The following is a 12,891-nucleotide window of genomic DNA, read 5'->3' on the forward strand; positions in this document are numbered from 1 at the left end:
GGAGCAATCCTAAGCATCCCTGGTCGAGGTCCTGATTTTGCTAAAGTCAGTGAGACAGACCCACAGAAGATGGATTTTCTCATGGAATTCAGTGAAAACTTCTATCAGCTGGAATCATAGTATACATATTGTTTTTTCATATAGAGTGGTAACTAGATTTACCTTAATTGTTTATGACACAAAATACTTATGCTTGTGATTAGTATACAAACATCAGCCTGCTAACATCATGGGCAGTATATTTTTTCACAAACAAAAAGGCAATTTTTAGGGAACCGTGATGGCTTATGCTGTATTTGAAAAAAAACGCCGGAACAAACAAAAACAAAACTAAAAACATCATCAAAAACCCCCAAACCAAACACATAAAATAAGACTGGTAACAGGAGAACAATCACTGTAATGCTAAAACTTCCCAGCATTAAAATTAATAAAATTGTATCTGTATCAGAAAACTAAAATTTCTGGACAATTACTTTTTTTTTTTTTTAGTTTCTATAATTAAATTAATTGTTAGTTCTCTTAGTTTCTATAATTTTTATGTGCACAGTTGTAATAATAAAGTCATAATGTACATGTCAATTCTATATTTCACCTCTCTTCTATTCCCCTTTTTCTTCCCTAGTGATAGTGAAAAAGCATCTGAGTCATTTATATAATGCTTGGCTGGCATTGTAAAACTGAGATATGAACAGTATTTCTCTCCCCACATATGGGAATTGATTACTAAATAATAATTTGTTTGATGCCCTAAAACATAGAACATCAAAACTTATTAAAAGAGTAAACATCTTGGTGTATGCCTGTTAGAATAATAACATTTCATAATAGCGTTCTAAAGCTGTATAGTACTTGATTATACAATCTGCATTTTTATAACTACACTGCTATTTAAATATATTAGCTAGCAAATTATTTCAAAAAATTAGTGCAAACATATGTCTCTGAATTTAACTGGTAAGCCATATGAAGAGAAGATACCTTAGACAACTAGCTGAAGTGATGTGCAAAACAAAATATTCTAAAGTCTTTCACATGTAGTCACTACAGTGTTTTCAGCCAGGAGCCAAACCCATGAAGTCCCAATACTTTTGAGATTAATAAAATTAGTGGTTTTAAACCAAAGCAGCCCATGGGTTTGATACTGAAGCACTGCAGTAAATAAAGCACTCTAGCTCGTATCAGCTCCCAAAACAGAGCCAATGATACATTACACATTTTGGGTCTGATTCAGCAATTGCCTGTAATGCAGTCATAAATCTGCTTTTGCTGGACAGGTACATCAAACTTGCAACTACTTGCTTATTTAAAGACATGTCTGGTACCAACCTGTTCATTTTCTCCAAATTTTATATTAATTGGACTTTTTTTCCCTGCTGTACCTTTGCTGTACTTAAATGTGGATTATTTCTAGACCTTTTACCCTGAAATGGGATAACACATTCTAACTGGCATTTTAGCATTTGGGTAAATGCTAGATTTCACAGCATAGCTGCTGAGACTAAGAAAGCTTACTGAAATTTTCAAGTGAACATAGAGATACAGTGAAAAAATAAATCAACCAAAACAAACCAATAAAACCAACCAACCAATCAAAAAAACCCAAAACAAAACAAAAAATCCCCCCCCCCAAAAAAAAAACAAAAAAAAAAAAACAAATGCCAAAAAGAAAAAAAAAAAGAAAAAAAAAAGAAAAAATGCCCCTATGCCCACCATCTCAGACCTCAATCCTCACATACCCTCATCTAATCAAGTCTAACCTGGATAAAATTCATGAATATTACCAGCTTTTACACACAACCTCATTTGGCGTTTTGCACAGAATTGTTGCCTCAGTGGGTAGCCAGGATACACTCTAGGAAAATATTATTTCTTTACACCCTTATTGAAGGCAGGATGGAGAATGATTACCTCTCTGAAGTACTGGGTGATGCTTTACTGAATGAGACAAGAGGCTCTTGAAATAAGGAGCAACTTCAGCTCATAATGCACAACACTGAAAATAGAAAGTAAGCCCCTAAATTTACCACCACTTTCCAGAATGCTGGTTAAAATAATGCTTTCCTAGAAGCATTTTGCTACACTTCTGAAAACATGGTTGTCCTGAGGGATGTCCCCATTTACTGAATTGGAGAAATAAATCCAAAGTATTAATAACATAATTTACTTAAGTATTCTGAAATATGCTTAATGACAGAAAATTTGCAGCAGAGTCCTAGCCTTTAGCAATCTTCAAAAGGAATCCTGGATTTCTGATTTTTAACAGTGGCTGAATAATCCTGACATAAATAGTCCATAGAAAAAAAAGGATTTATTTACATGGTCTTTTAAATGAAAGTACCTATATTTAAAACATTATGTAGATATTGGCAGAGGTTGCTTTCAGGAGGTAGATTTTCAAGATAATTAAACAGAAGCTAAAAGAATTCCTACCTATTTGTTCTGACAAGCCACAGAGCTTGTCTTTTGTAATAAGGGTTTTTTTGTGTTTCTCTACTTTTGTTGCTGCTGATTACTAATTAAATGACATTTCGTCTATAGACTATCCATGCTGGTGGGCACAGCTGCACAGGAGAGTACTGTGTTAGCAGATGGAGCCTCTACCCCAGTGGTAGCATTCTCAGTTCAGGATCACACGGACCATAAGTCACGGTCTGTAAGTATCATTTCCATTTCAAATCTGGAAGAGTCGGGCCAAAGATTAATGCAGTTTTAGTTAAATTTTTTGTTCATTATCCATATTTAATTAGATCATACAGGCACTGGGAAGTGAAAAATAGTGAGATGTATGGCCAAATTGTCCTTCTTCCTGAAACCCTAAACCCAGGATTTTTGGCTTTCCATCAGTGAGGTAGAAAAAAATCCTAAGACTCCTGGTTAAACTCAGTACAACTGCTTCTTTTCAGAACTTCAAATGTTATAAAACCAGTAAAATAATCTAGGGGACTTTTTTCTAGATCAATGAGCAAGGTCTCTTACTTACACTAAAATACTCTAAACTGCTTTACAATGGTGTCTATACCTGGAGAACAATTCTCAGGTTCCACCTTTTAGACATATAAGCAGCAACAGAACATAAAAACTGTGGCCCAAATGCCTCACAAAGACGACAGAAGTTTGGGTGATCTCCATATTATTTTTCTTTAGAATACTGCTTCAAAAGAGTTTTTTTTTTCCTCTAAAAATTACTTCCAAAATCTCTTTTTCCATTTGAACAGGAAATCAGATTTGCAGAACTGAAAATAAAAATTACTGTTTCTGTGCTTGTATAAATACCAGTCTAATCAGAATACAGTATATTATTGGATTTTTAATTTTCTTTTGAAAAGACCAAGCTATGTTAAGCAGCCTTTAGCAAGCTGTCACAGATGAGACCAATAAGCACATCCTGACTTAACACACATCAGGGGTTGCCAAGGATACACTGTCAGGGGACTAGGGTCAGGAGTCAAACTGACCAATATTGAGTAAATTACATTGGTTCAAATGATTCCCCCTGAGCTAGTAATGATATGGCATGCACATAGTTTTGCTCTGCAGACTGATAAATACTGCATTTGAAGGCTAAACAAGGAACAAAGCATGGAAAAATGATTATCTATAGACTGCCATAAACATTCATTCACATCACTCCAAGATTAAAAAATACCATCATTGAAATGATCAGTATTCCTTTTCTGAAGAAATGCAACAAGAAGATTAAGGCTTTTCACTACAAAAAAAGCAAAACAAGCAATAAGCTAAAATAGCTGCAAAGGGCAATGTAGGCAAAAGGGAGCAAGTCGCTTTTCATATTTTTCACCTTGTACAGTCCTTTATTGATATGAAAAGCACTACAAAATCTCTGCTAAGTAGAACTGTTAATGACATCTTGCAATAGCACAATGAACTTCCTTATTCTCCACATACTTAATAATATTTTTTCCAGTTGTGACTCACATGAAAGAAATAGAAAAAGCTTAAAGTTGCTGTCTAATACCTGAATTATACTAAAAAAACTTATGATAAATTCACTGTGAAGCAAGTGAACTACACTGAAGTAACTTGGGGCAAAGTCTGTTGTTAACTGAAAGCACCAGTATAAGAAAGAATTTGTTTCTAACCAGCCAACATATCTCACAAGAGCCTTTCCTAAATTCTCTGAGTTTTGGTGAGAAACTACATTTGTAAGCTCAGCAAAGCTAAAATTTACATTTATAATGTAAGCTTGCAAATATGAAACAGTTCAGAATTCTGAATCTTATTTTCTCACTGCTTATATTGCCCTGTTTCTTTTATAAATCCATCTAAGTATGTCAAGTAAGTATTGGGGAGAAGTTTTTTACTTTATTTTCATTCCTTTAGTCCATGTTTTTCTTTAATTATCATAATTTCCATCCTTTTTATATGTGTTTGGTTTTTTTACCTTATTAGCTGAATACTTTTTTCAAGGCCACATTTACTATATTTTCTTTTTTAAGTTATTTCTTTCTTTCTCCATAATGCCTTTTCCCCTCCTGATCCTTACTACCAGGGAACACAGACAGCAAATCTTTTTTCCACCTTCCACATCCAACTATCCACTACTAGCTGTTTCCAACTAACAAATTTAGTATCTTTCAAAACAAGGTACTTTATGTTCTGTCAACAGTGCTTTAAAAATTGCTCAGGTCTTCTGTATGATGGTTTTTGTCACCAGTGGTTATATAATATTTGCATATACATGCACATATCATTGTTTGTTACCAAACACTCGGTACCATGTTGAGAACAGATTTCTCCATTAACCTCCTGTCAGAAAATAACATAACCTCTTTTTCTCACAAATGCAAGCTGTTTCAGATCCTGTCTCTCCTTTTCTGCCATTGTTTGGGTGCTGCTCATTGAAGATAAACTTTACTGAAGAAATAGAGAAAAGCAGCTGCTGCTCTCAAGATTTACTCTGTTTGCACTCGTTGTATAACAATAGTCACGAGCACTCTGAGCAAAGCTCAATGAACAGCCACACAGCTACCCATCCCGCTCTGATTTGATTTGTACCTGCATTAAATATAGAAGGGAAACAATGCAAGTTTCCTCATGGATGGAGTGAGACCTGGTCCATCCACTGGTCCATCACGCAGGTGTGTTTTTTGCCTTAGTGGAACCTGCCAAGCAACCTAGCCAAAACCCTTCTGGGGAAGAAGGAAAGAGTAGCAATGGATGATTGTTTTTTGGGGAGGAAAACCTACAGTTACACCAGATTAGATGAGATAGATCCTTGTGGTAAAAGAGCTGCAAAGAAGAGCCCGCGGAGAGAGGCACTTAGAAATTGCCCAGGAGCTCCTATTAGACATATATTTGGAAGTGTTCAAGGCCAGGTTGGATGGGGCCCTGAGTAACCTGGTCTAGTGGAAGGTGTCCCTACCCATGGCAGGGGGTTAGAGTTAGATGGTCTTTAAGGTCCCTTCCAACCCAAGCTGTTCTATAATTCTGTCGTCAGCTACTCCTCTCTCTTTGGTGCTGCCACCAGCAGAATGGAGAAGGTGTAGTGCAGTGAGGCGCCACCTCTCTGCTGAGCAGAGGCTGCTCACTCCTAGGTCTGAACAAGGATATGGTTTGTGTGTCAGAAGAAAGCAACGGTACTGCTTTTTGGCTGATGTGGAAATCCAGAACTTGAATTCTCTGTCTGTGCTGAGCATATTTCCAGAGTGCACTTAAGTGTAATTCTTAAATAAGTCAAGTCTTTCACAAATCCTTTTCTAGGAAAATTCTATTTTCCTTGAATTTATGTTGTAAAGCCTGTCCCAAAATAAGAGCATAAAAGATAATCATTACACATTCAATGATGGGACGTTTGATGATGTGTTACAGCAAACTAGTTGATATCTTCTGAAATACTTGTGCACTACCTTTTGTAGGCATGAGATTATGGACAAATAAATATGACACCAAATCCTACTTAATTAATTGTTTCAGGAGTGCCACCACATGCAAAATTATTTTTAGTTCCTCTTCTGCTAGAACAGATGTGAAAGCGAGAAAATACATTGCCTAGAGAAGGGCACCTTATATTGCTTCAGGGGCTGAGCCCTGACTGATTATTTTAAGCACACTTGTCTTAGTCACATAAGCTCCACGTCCTACACTGATTACATTGTAATTTCACTGCTGATATTAGTGGAGATGGTGACTTATGAGTGCGGTACCAAACATATTCCACAGCAAATAATGACTGAGATTATTAATAAATCACAGCTCCATATACACAAAGAGGGCTAATTCTTTATAAAGCTTACTACTTAAACTACAATCAGTTTATTCATGCTTTGGCAGCAGAATATATTTTTCTAAGAATCCTGTTAAAGTCTTTACTCAAGATTTTAAATTGTTGCAAACAACTCCCTTTGCACTTCCAAGCTTGCACTACTGTTCTTTTGGAGTGCACAGCTCATTTTCTTGGATAATGATGCAAAGGTTTCATTTCTCAAAAAAAGACAGGAGCAAAAGAAAGAAAACTGAAGGGAGCATTGCAGAATTGCTCTATTCACATCTTCAATTTGATGAGAGCATTGTTTTGCTAGAGGCACTATCTAGAAGTTAATTCAGTTAATTTGAAGGACCATAGTGAGCAAAAAGTTGCTGCTGACAGAAAAACACTATAAGAATTATATGGTATATTCATATGCTGTCTATGAGTATACACATTTATTATCACCTGCCTCTTAAAAAAAAAAAAAAAAAAAAAAAAAAAAAAAAAAAAAAAAAAAAGAAAGAAAAAAATGTTGCCTAAAAGTTTCTTCTCATTTACTACATAAATACCTGCACACCCATGAGTTTGATACGTTCAATGCCCATACAGCTCTATCCTTGATAAGCAAGTCTAACTGGAATAACTAACTATTCCCTAATTTACAAAGCGAGAGTACAAAGCAAACAAAAATCAAAATGGAAACCATTAATGGGTTTGCCTAGGTCTATAGAGACTGCAGGAAGATCAAAACATAAGTATGTTGTCTTTCCAGTTTATCCTTTTCCTGGAATCTCTAAATCCATCTTCCATGTTCCCATTATCTCCATTAAAAAAAAAAAAAAAAAACAAAAAAAAACCAAAAAAAAACCCAAAAAAAACAAACTATTTATCTAAATACCATATTTTTTAATATTCTTCCTGTTCAAATTTTATAAAAAAAGTTTGAAAGATAGTATTTCACAAAATTGATCCTTGCAACATGAAAAGTCAAAGTTAGTTAATAAAGGAAGTATTTTCAAACCAGTGGAATCTACTTAGGTAGCTTTGTTGGTTGTTTAAAAGCCCAATTAAAAAAAAAAAAATCATTCACTGTAAAGAAGAATTGTATGTTTAACAGTTTCCTACTATATTACCAAAACCAGTGGAATCTTCTAACATCTCCCAATTTAAGGCCTCATTAACTTATGTAATAACTTGCATAGTGATGTCACAATGCTGTAGTTAAAGGTCAACAGGCATTTAGCACAATTGTTTAAAAGCATTCTATAAGAACAGCACTCTTCACTACATATTTAGAACTAACCTGGGTGTTGCACTCAACGTAGATATGCAAACTAATCTTTAGGTAAGAAATTACTATATGAAATTATGAATTTGAATATGAATATGAATGCATTTGAATTTCAGAAAATATTGTCTTGGATTTTACAAGAAAATCGAGGAGTTTATGTTAAAATACCTTAAAAACATGTCTTTCCAAGGTATAGAGCAGTCACTTTTTCTTCAGAGTGATAGAATCATTAAAGTACAGACTTACCTAAATTCATGCATATCAAGGATTTTCAAATTGGCCATCATTTTACCTATTAATTTTGTAAGAAAATTTCATCTTTTGAAATGAAAATGGGCATGGGGAATTTTGCAGGGAAAAAGAAATTCTATGGAGAAAATAAATAGCAAAGGAAAACGAGAACAATATGCTGTGGATATGTGAAAGGCAGGCTGGGTGAAGAAACCTGGGTTCATGTTTCTTATTTTTCTCTCTGCTTTTTATCATTGTTCTGGCAATAAAACAGAAGTGAAAACAATTTATCTGGCTAATATGCTTTTGTTCTTAGGATAATCCAGAGAGGAGCAGGGCAGAGAGAACTACAGTGGTTAGTGAGGCAACAATGTCAACCATTTTGTATGTTCAAAATAACATTTTTGTAGAAAAATTAACTTAATGAAGAAAGAAGACTAATATTTCCTCTTAAATGTCACTTGTGAAACCATTTCAAGAATGCCATGTCCAGACTGGTTTCCCCCGTTTATGAGAGACAGTGGTGCATAATAATTGTACGTTCACCCTGCCTAGGACAACTCAGGTCCCTAGTGCAAATATTTTTAGCCTGGAATAAAGAAGAAAAAAAACCTTCATGCATCTATACATTTCCAGAAATCACCTACCAAATAATTTCTAAGTATGAAGAAAAGGAAAGATTTAGCAAGTAAATAATTTCCTATTTGTTGTCAGATATCCTGAATAGGCCTTTTTAAAATTAAAAAGAGGAGAAGATCTTAAAGTTGTGAGATCTTAAATTTAAAAAAAAAAAATTGAGTTCTTTAGTATTTATGAAAAGAATAATTTGAAAAACAAAAGTCAACTTATTTTTTAAAAATTCCTCTGAAAAAATTGATAATATGTCTATCAAGTCTAGTCAATTGTTTCTGCTTAAATTTAATCTCATCAGTACTTCTGGAAAATAATAGTATAACAACCAGATTTAATAATATCTAGACTGTAACACATTTGATGTTGTCATGTAATATTATGGTTTTTATATATATGTTATATATATTTTATATTCATATTTGTATATCCTAAATACTCAGTTCTTCATTCTTTTATAAGCATATCCCAAGAGACTGTTGGAATGTAATGAGGGATAGCTACATATTACAAAGACATTGGGTAGGTCTGTGTTAATGTTTTCATTTGGCAGGGCATTTTTGAAGTCAATTTCTTGACTGCCTTCATTATTGTGCTTGGTTTGCATAATGGGGTAGTTAAAAATGTGTGAGTGCACTCTTTTCTGATGAAACTCAACTATATTTAGTGTTCTCCAACTGCTGATGTGAATTCAGTCCACATGATAAGATTAAAATTAATCCAAAATTATCATCAAAATAGGAATTAATTTTGGTTCTTCATTGACAGTTGCTACTTCCAACACACAGATTCACTTCTCTTTGCACTGATTGCTGCAGAGACAACTTTAAAAATTTGGAAACTACTGCAAGTTTCCTCCCCTGATCCTGCTTTGGAATGTGTGTATAGACCAAACTGCCTTTGTCCAAATGCATCATTCTTGATCCTCATAAAATTTCTCTAGCTGTATTAGCTCTTTATCTGTTTCCACACTGATTTTTAAGTTCACTGATTTTTCTTATCTGAATGATGAATGTAAAATTTCAATTAAAGAAGATGTGTATTTACTTTTCTATAAAGAAGAATCATTCACAGAACAGTAATTCAATAAAAGGCTCTGCACATGGACTTTATCCTGTTGCAGGCAGTAATTAGCCTTCAGAGAACAGAGGAAGTGCCTTTGTGAAGGAAGAAATAGAAAAAAAATGCTACCAGTTTCTACAGGAAGTGTTAACTTCCCTGCCATGGGTTGTCCATAACCTCACCTTAATTGCTCTGCTAATGTAACATAATACTTTGTCTAGCTCAACACAGGCTAGCATCTCTCTTGTGATGCTGAGACTGAAATTTCGTGTGCCAAAAGCAAGCCCAGGAAACATTTCCAATATTGATAGCCTCAGAGCTGGGTGTGCCAAAAAACACCCACATACCACTTGGTCACACATATTTATAGTAATTCTGCAAAACAGCCTAGTGCAGACCAGATCTGATTCTAAACTATGGCTTGGATTTAATGTGTTATTCCAGGAAAGCACTTAAGCAGATTCTCATGGCTGACTTACATTAATGAGACATAATTACATGCATAATAAATGTGCTGTAATGCTTCCTCAAAGAAGGCTTCATATCACAATGATGGCATTTTAGTCCCTTACTTTTCCCAGAATGTTCAAAACTCCCCGTGTTTGAGATGTATAATTTCCTTGCAGCATTCTTCCATTTTTCAGGTTTTTTAAGCAGTTACCCTTGATTATTATCTTTTATGAGCCCTGAGTATTTTGATATGTTTTGACTGACTCATGTAAGCTTATTTTTTATGTCCTCTTAGACTCACAAATGCTCTTGTTTCAGGATTTCAGTAGAAGTTAGATTATAAAGTTATAAAAATAAACCAGATAACATTAAATTCACTAAATAGCATTCCATTATGAATTAAAACAAAAGCTGTGAAAGCCATACAGAACAAACTAACCTACCTTGCTTTAATTTTTCATTATCAGGGACACATCCAGATCAGAGTAATTTGCAAGACTGTGAGAGTCTGCATAAAACACTTTAAAAATATCTATAGTCTATTAGAGTCAGTTCAACCAGAGAGTTGATACCCCTTTTTTTCACAGTTGAAGGTAACCTCTTCATGTTATTTCAGAAGGGATATTTTTGATGATCTGGAAGGAAAAAAAAAAAACCCAAACCAAACATTCTGGCAAGAAAAAAAATTAAAATATATCATATGGTTAAAGTAGATTTTGTCAGTTGTGGTATATGTGTTTATGCTTATGCTCTTGTTTATGTATTGACTTTGTGTTGTGGGATTTTTCAGGTATCATTTGCTTTTTATATACAGATACAGTTGCTAAACTGGAAGGAAGCTTTGTAATCTTGCATATAATGCCTGTGCTTTTTCACCTCACAGTTGGGCAAGCTATTAATTTCTTGAGTAAAAGGGATATTACAGATGCTTGGCAGAGAGACATCTCAGCAGCAGGCAAAAAAAACGAATACTTGCCTAAAAAAGTGTCAAAATGTGAATGTGCTTCCAATAATTTAAAAAATAGAAGGTGATAAGTTGAAAATGTCAGGTAATTGGCAGACAGATAGAAAGTTAAACTGTGTCCTCAGTGAAGAAAATTAACCAGCAGCTGCCAGCAGAGGCCCCAAGGTCATCTGAATGTCAGAACCAAGTAAGGGCCAATCATTCAGAAGAGGTTCGCTGCTGATATTTGCCCTCCCTGGTCATTTTCTGATCTCCCAGGAACTGCCCTGAACTACTGCCAACATGTGTTCATTTCTAAAAATTACATAGATTGTGATTTATTACCCATCACACTACAAAAATCCATTGTGAATTAAATCAGCCCTTTGTTTAAATTGCTCCTCTGCAATACGTATCATATCATCATAAATGACATTGAAGTTATAATCTACAGTAGTCTGCTTCAGCCACTGATAAGGCTCCACCAAGGGACGATCAATACTTACTATTCATTTTTGAAATTATCTTCACATTGATCCCTGAACAAGCGCCAGCAACACAGAGGCACAGTGGCTTTAATACAATAATTATATAAAGGTTTACAGGCTCATCCTCCCAGCCAATAAAAGCTGTCAGCTGGCAGGGACAGTTACAATCCCATAATCCATCAAAATGCTGTTCTCTGACCTATGGGCTTCTGGGCTTTCAGCAAACCTCGATAAACATGCTTATAGAGGAGAGAATAGCAACAAACATGAACAAGCAAAGGCTCAAGATTCATATTACCGATTACAAAAACATATCTCTTACAGCACATCACCCCTTTCATCAGAGCAACAGAGAGGTGCATTTTTATTGTAATTCACCCAGCAGTGAGTGACCAGATACGTGTGTACATTCTCGCACAAATTCAGTCTCTTCTTTTCAGCGGGTGACTTTGGATCATGTTGTAGACCCTAATGAAGTAAGCTCATGGCACTAGTCTGAGATAAGGCTAATTTAGCCAGGAATAGCTACACACTCTACACACAGGAAACAAGACTACTAGAAGTCTGAAAGTAAAATACTGAGAGCCTAAGTATAAAAGGAAGCTACCATCCAGGGGCAAATGAAAATCCGGATTATGTGGATTATGAATGACACTGTAGCATTTAGCCAAGATGCTGACATGCATAACATATCAAAATAAGCTATCTTATTTTGTATGTGTGAATTTGTATTTCCACACAGATGGGGCTAAACAAATCAGTTTATTTATTAGTTGAGCTGCAGAAGATCAAATTTTGCATATCAATTGACGTTGTATAAAAGAGGGGAGCAGTTATTTAATAAGCAAAGAGTTTGGTGAAACTAAAGATTTACTCCAGCTATATTTTTTCCAATTCCAGAATTTAAAAAGAAAAAAAAAAGATAACATGATTTTGAGGCAGAAAGCTTGAGGGAAAAGAAGGCAGAGATGAAAATTGAAGATATGGAACAAATAAATAAACAAAGAAAAAGAGAGAGAGTGCAAATAACATGAACTGGCACAGTGCTGGAATACTTAATAATGTGTAACGTCAACACTGCTTCTTGTAGTATTGTCTGCCACATCATTTATACCCCTCCTCCTTTACTGATCCCATTGTCAACTTCACCATATTATCATGTACATGAGAAGCACAGAACCTGGCTGGGATTAGCAGGCACAATTTACATTTCGAGTTCATCCTTTAAACGCCTTATTTGACTTACAAGAATACTGATGAACAGCTCTTTCTTTATTTTTTGCCATCCAAGATTATGTTAATAAAAAAAATTAAAAACCCAAATTAAAAAAAAAACCAAGAAACTAAAAAACCCCAAACACATTCCCCTGTTTTATGTCTAATATTTGATATGGGGAAAAGGAAAACCAAATTTTCAAGTTTCAGAACATTATGTGGAGTTCCTTTAGGAAAGAAGTACAATTTCTAGAGAAAATTTCCTGGTTACTTCTGTGGTTTGCGATATTTTTGGTTTGTTTCCAGCCAATACAGAAGACACTCCACTGTGGTATGATTTGCCTTAACTCCAATGTTTAAGTGTGACAAG

The 12,891-nt window shown here is 34.8% G+C and overlaps 1 long non-coding RNA gene across 1 annotated transcript; it reads left to right on the forward strand.

Moving 5' to 3' along the window:
* Positions 1-7,490: 7,490 nt before the first annotated feature.
* LOC128816375 (uncharacterized) lies at positions 7,491-8,885 on the forward strand. The gene is made up of 3 exons (XR_008439873.1): positions 7,491-7,556; positions 8,050-8,117; positions 8,826-8,885. It is a non-coding gene; the product is annotated as an uncharacterized LOC128816375 (long non-coding RNA).
* The last annotated feature ends 4,006 nt before the right edge of the window (positions 8,886-12,891 follow it).

Source organism: Vidua macroura, chromosome 1, assembly GCF_024509145.1.
Source record: "Vidua macroura isolate BioBank_ID:100142 chromosome 1, ASM2450914v1, whole genome shotgun sequence".
In the NCBI taxonomy this organism is placed as follows: Eukaryota; Metazoa; Chordata; class Aves; order Passeriformes; family Viduidae; genus Vidua; species Vidua macroura.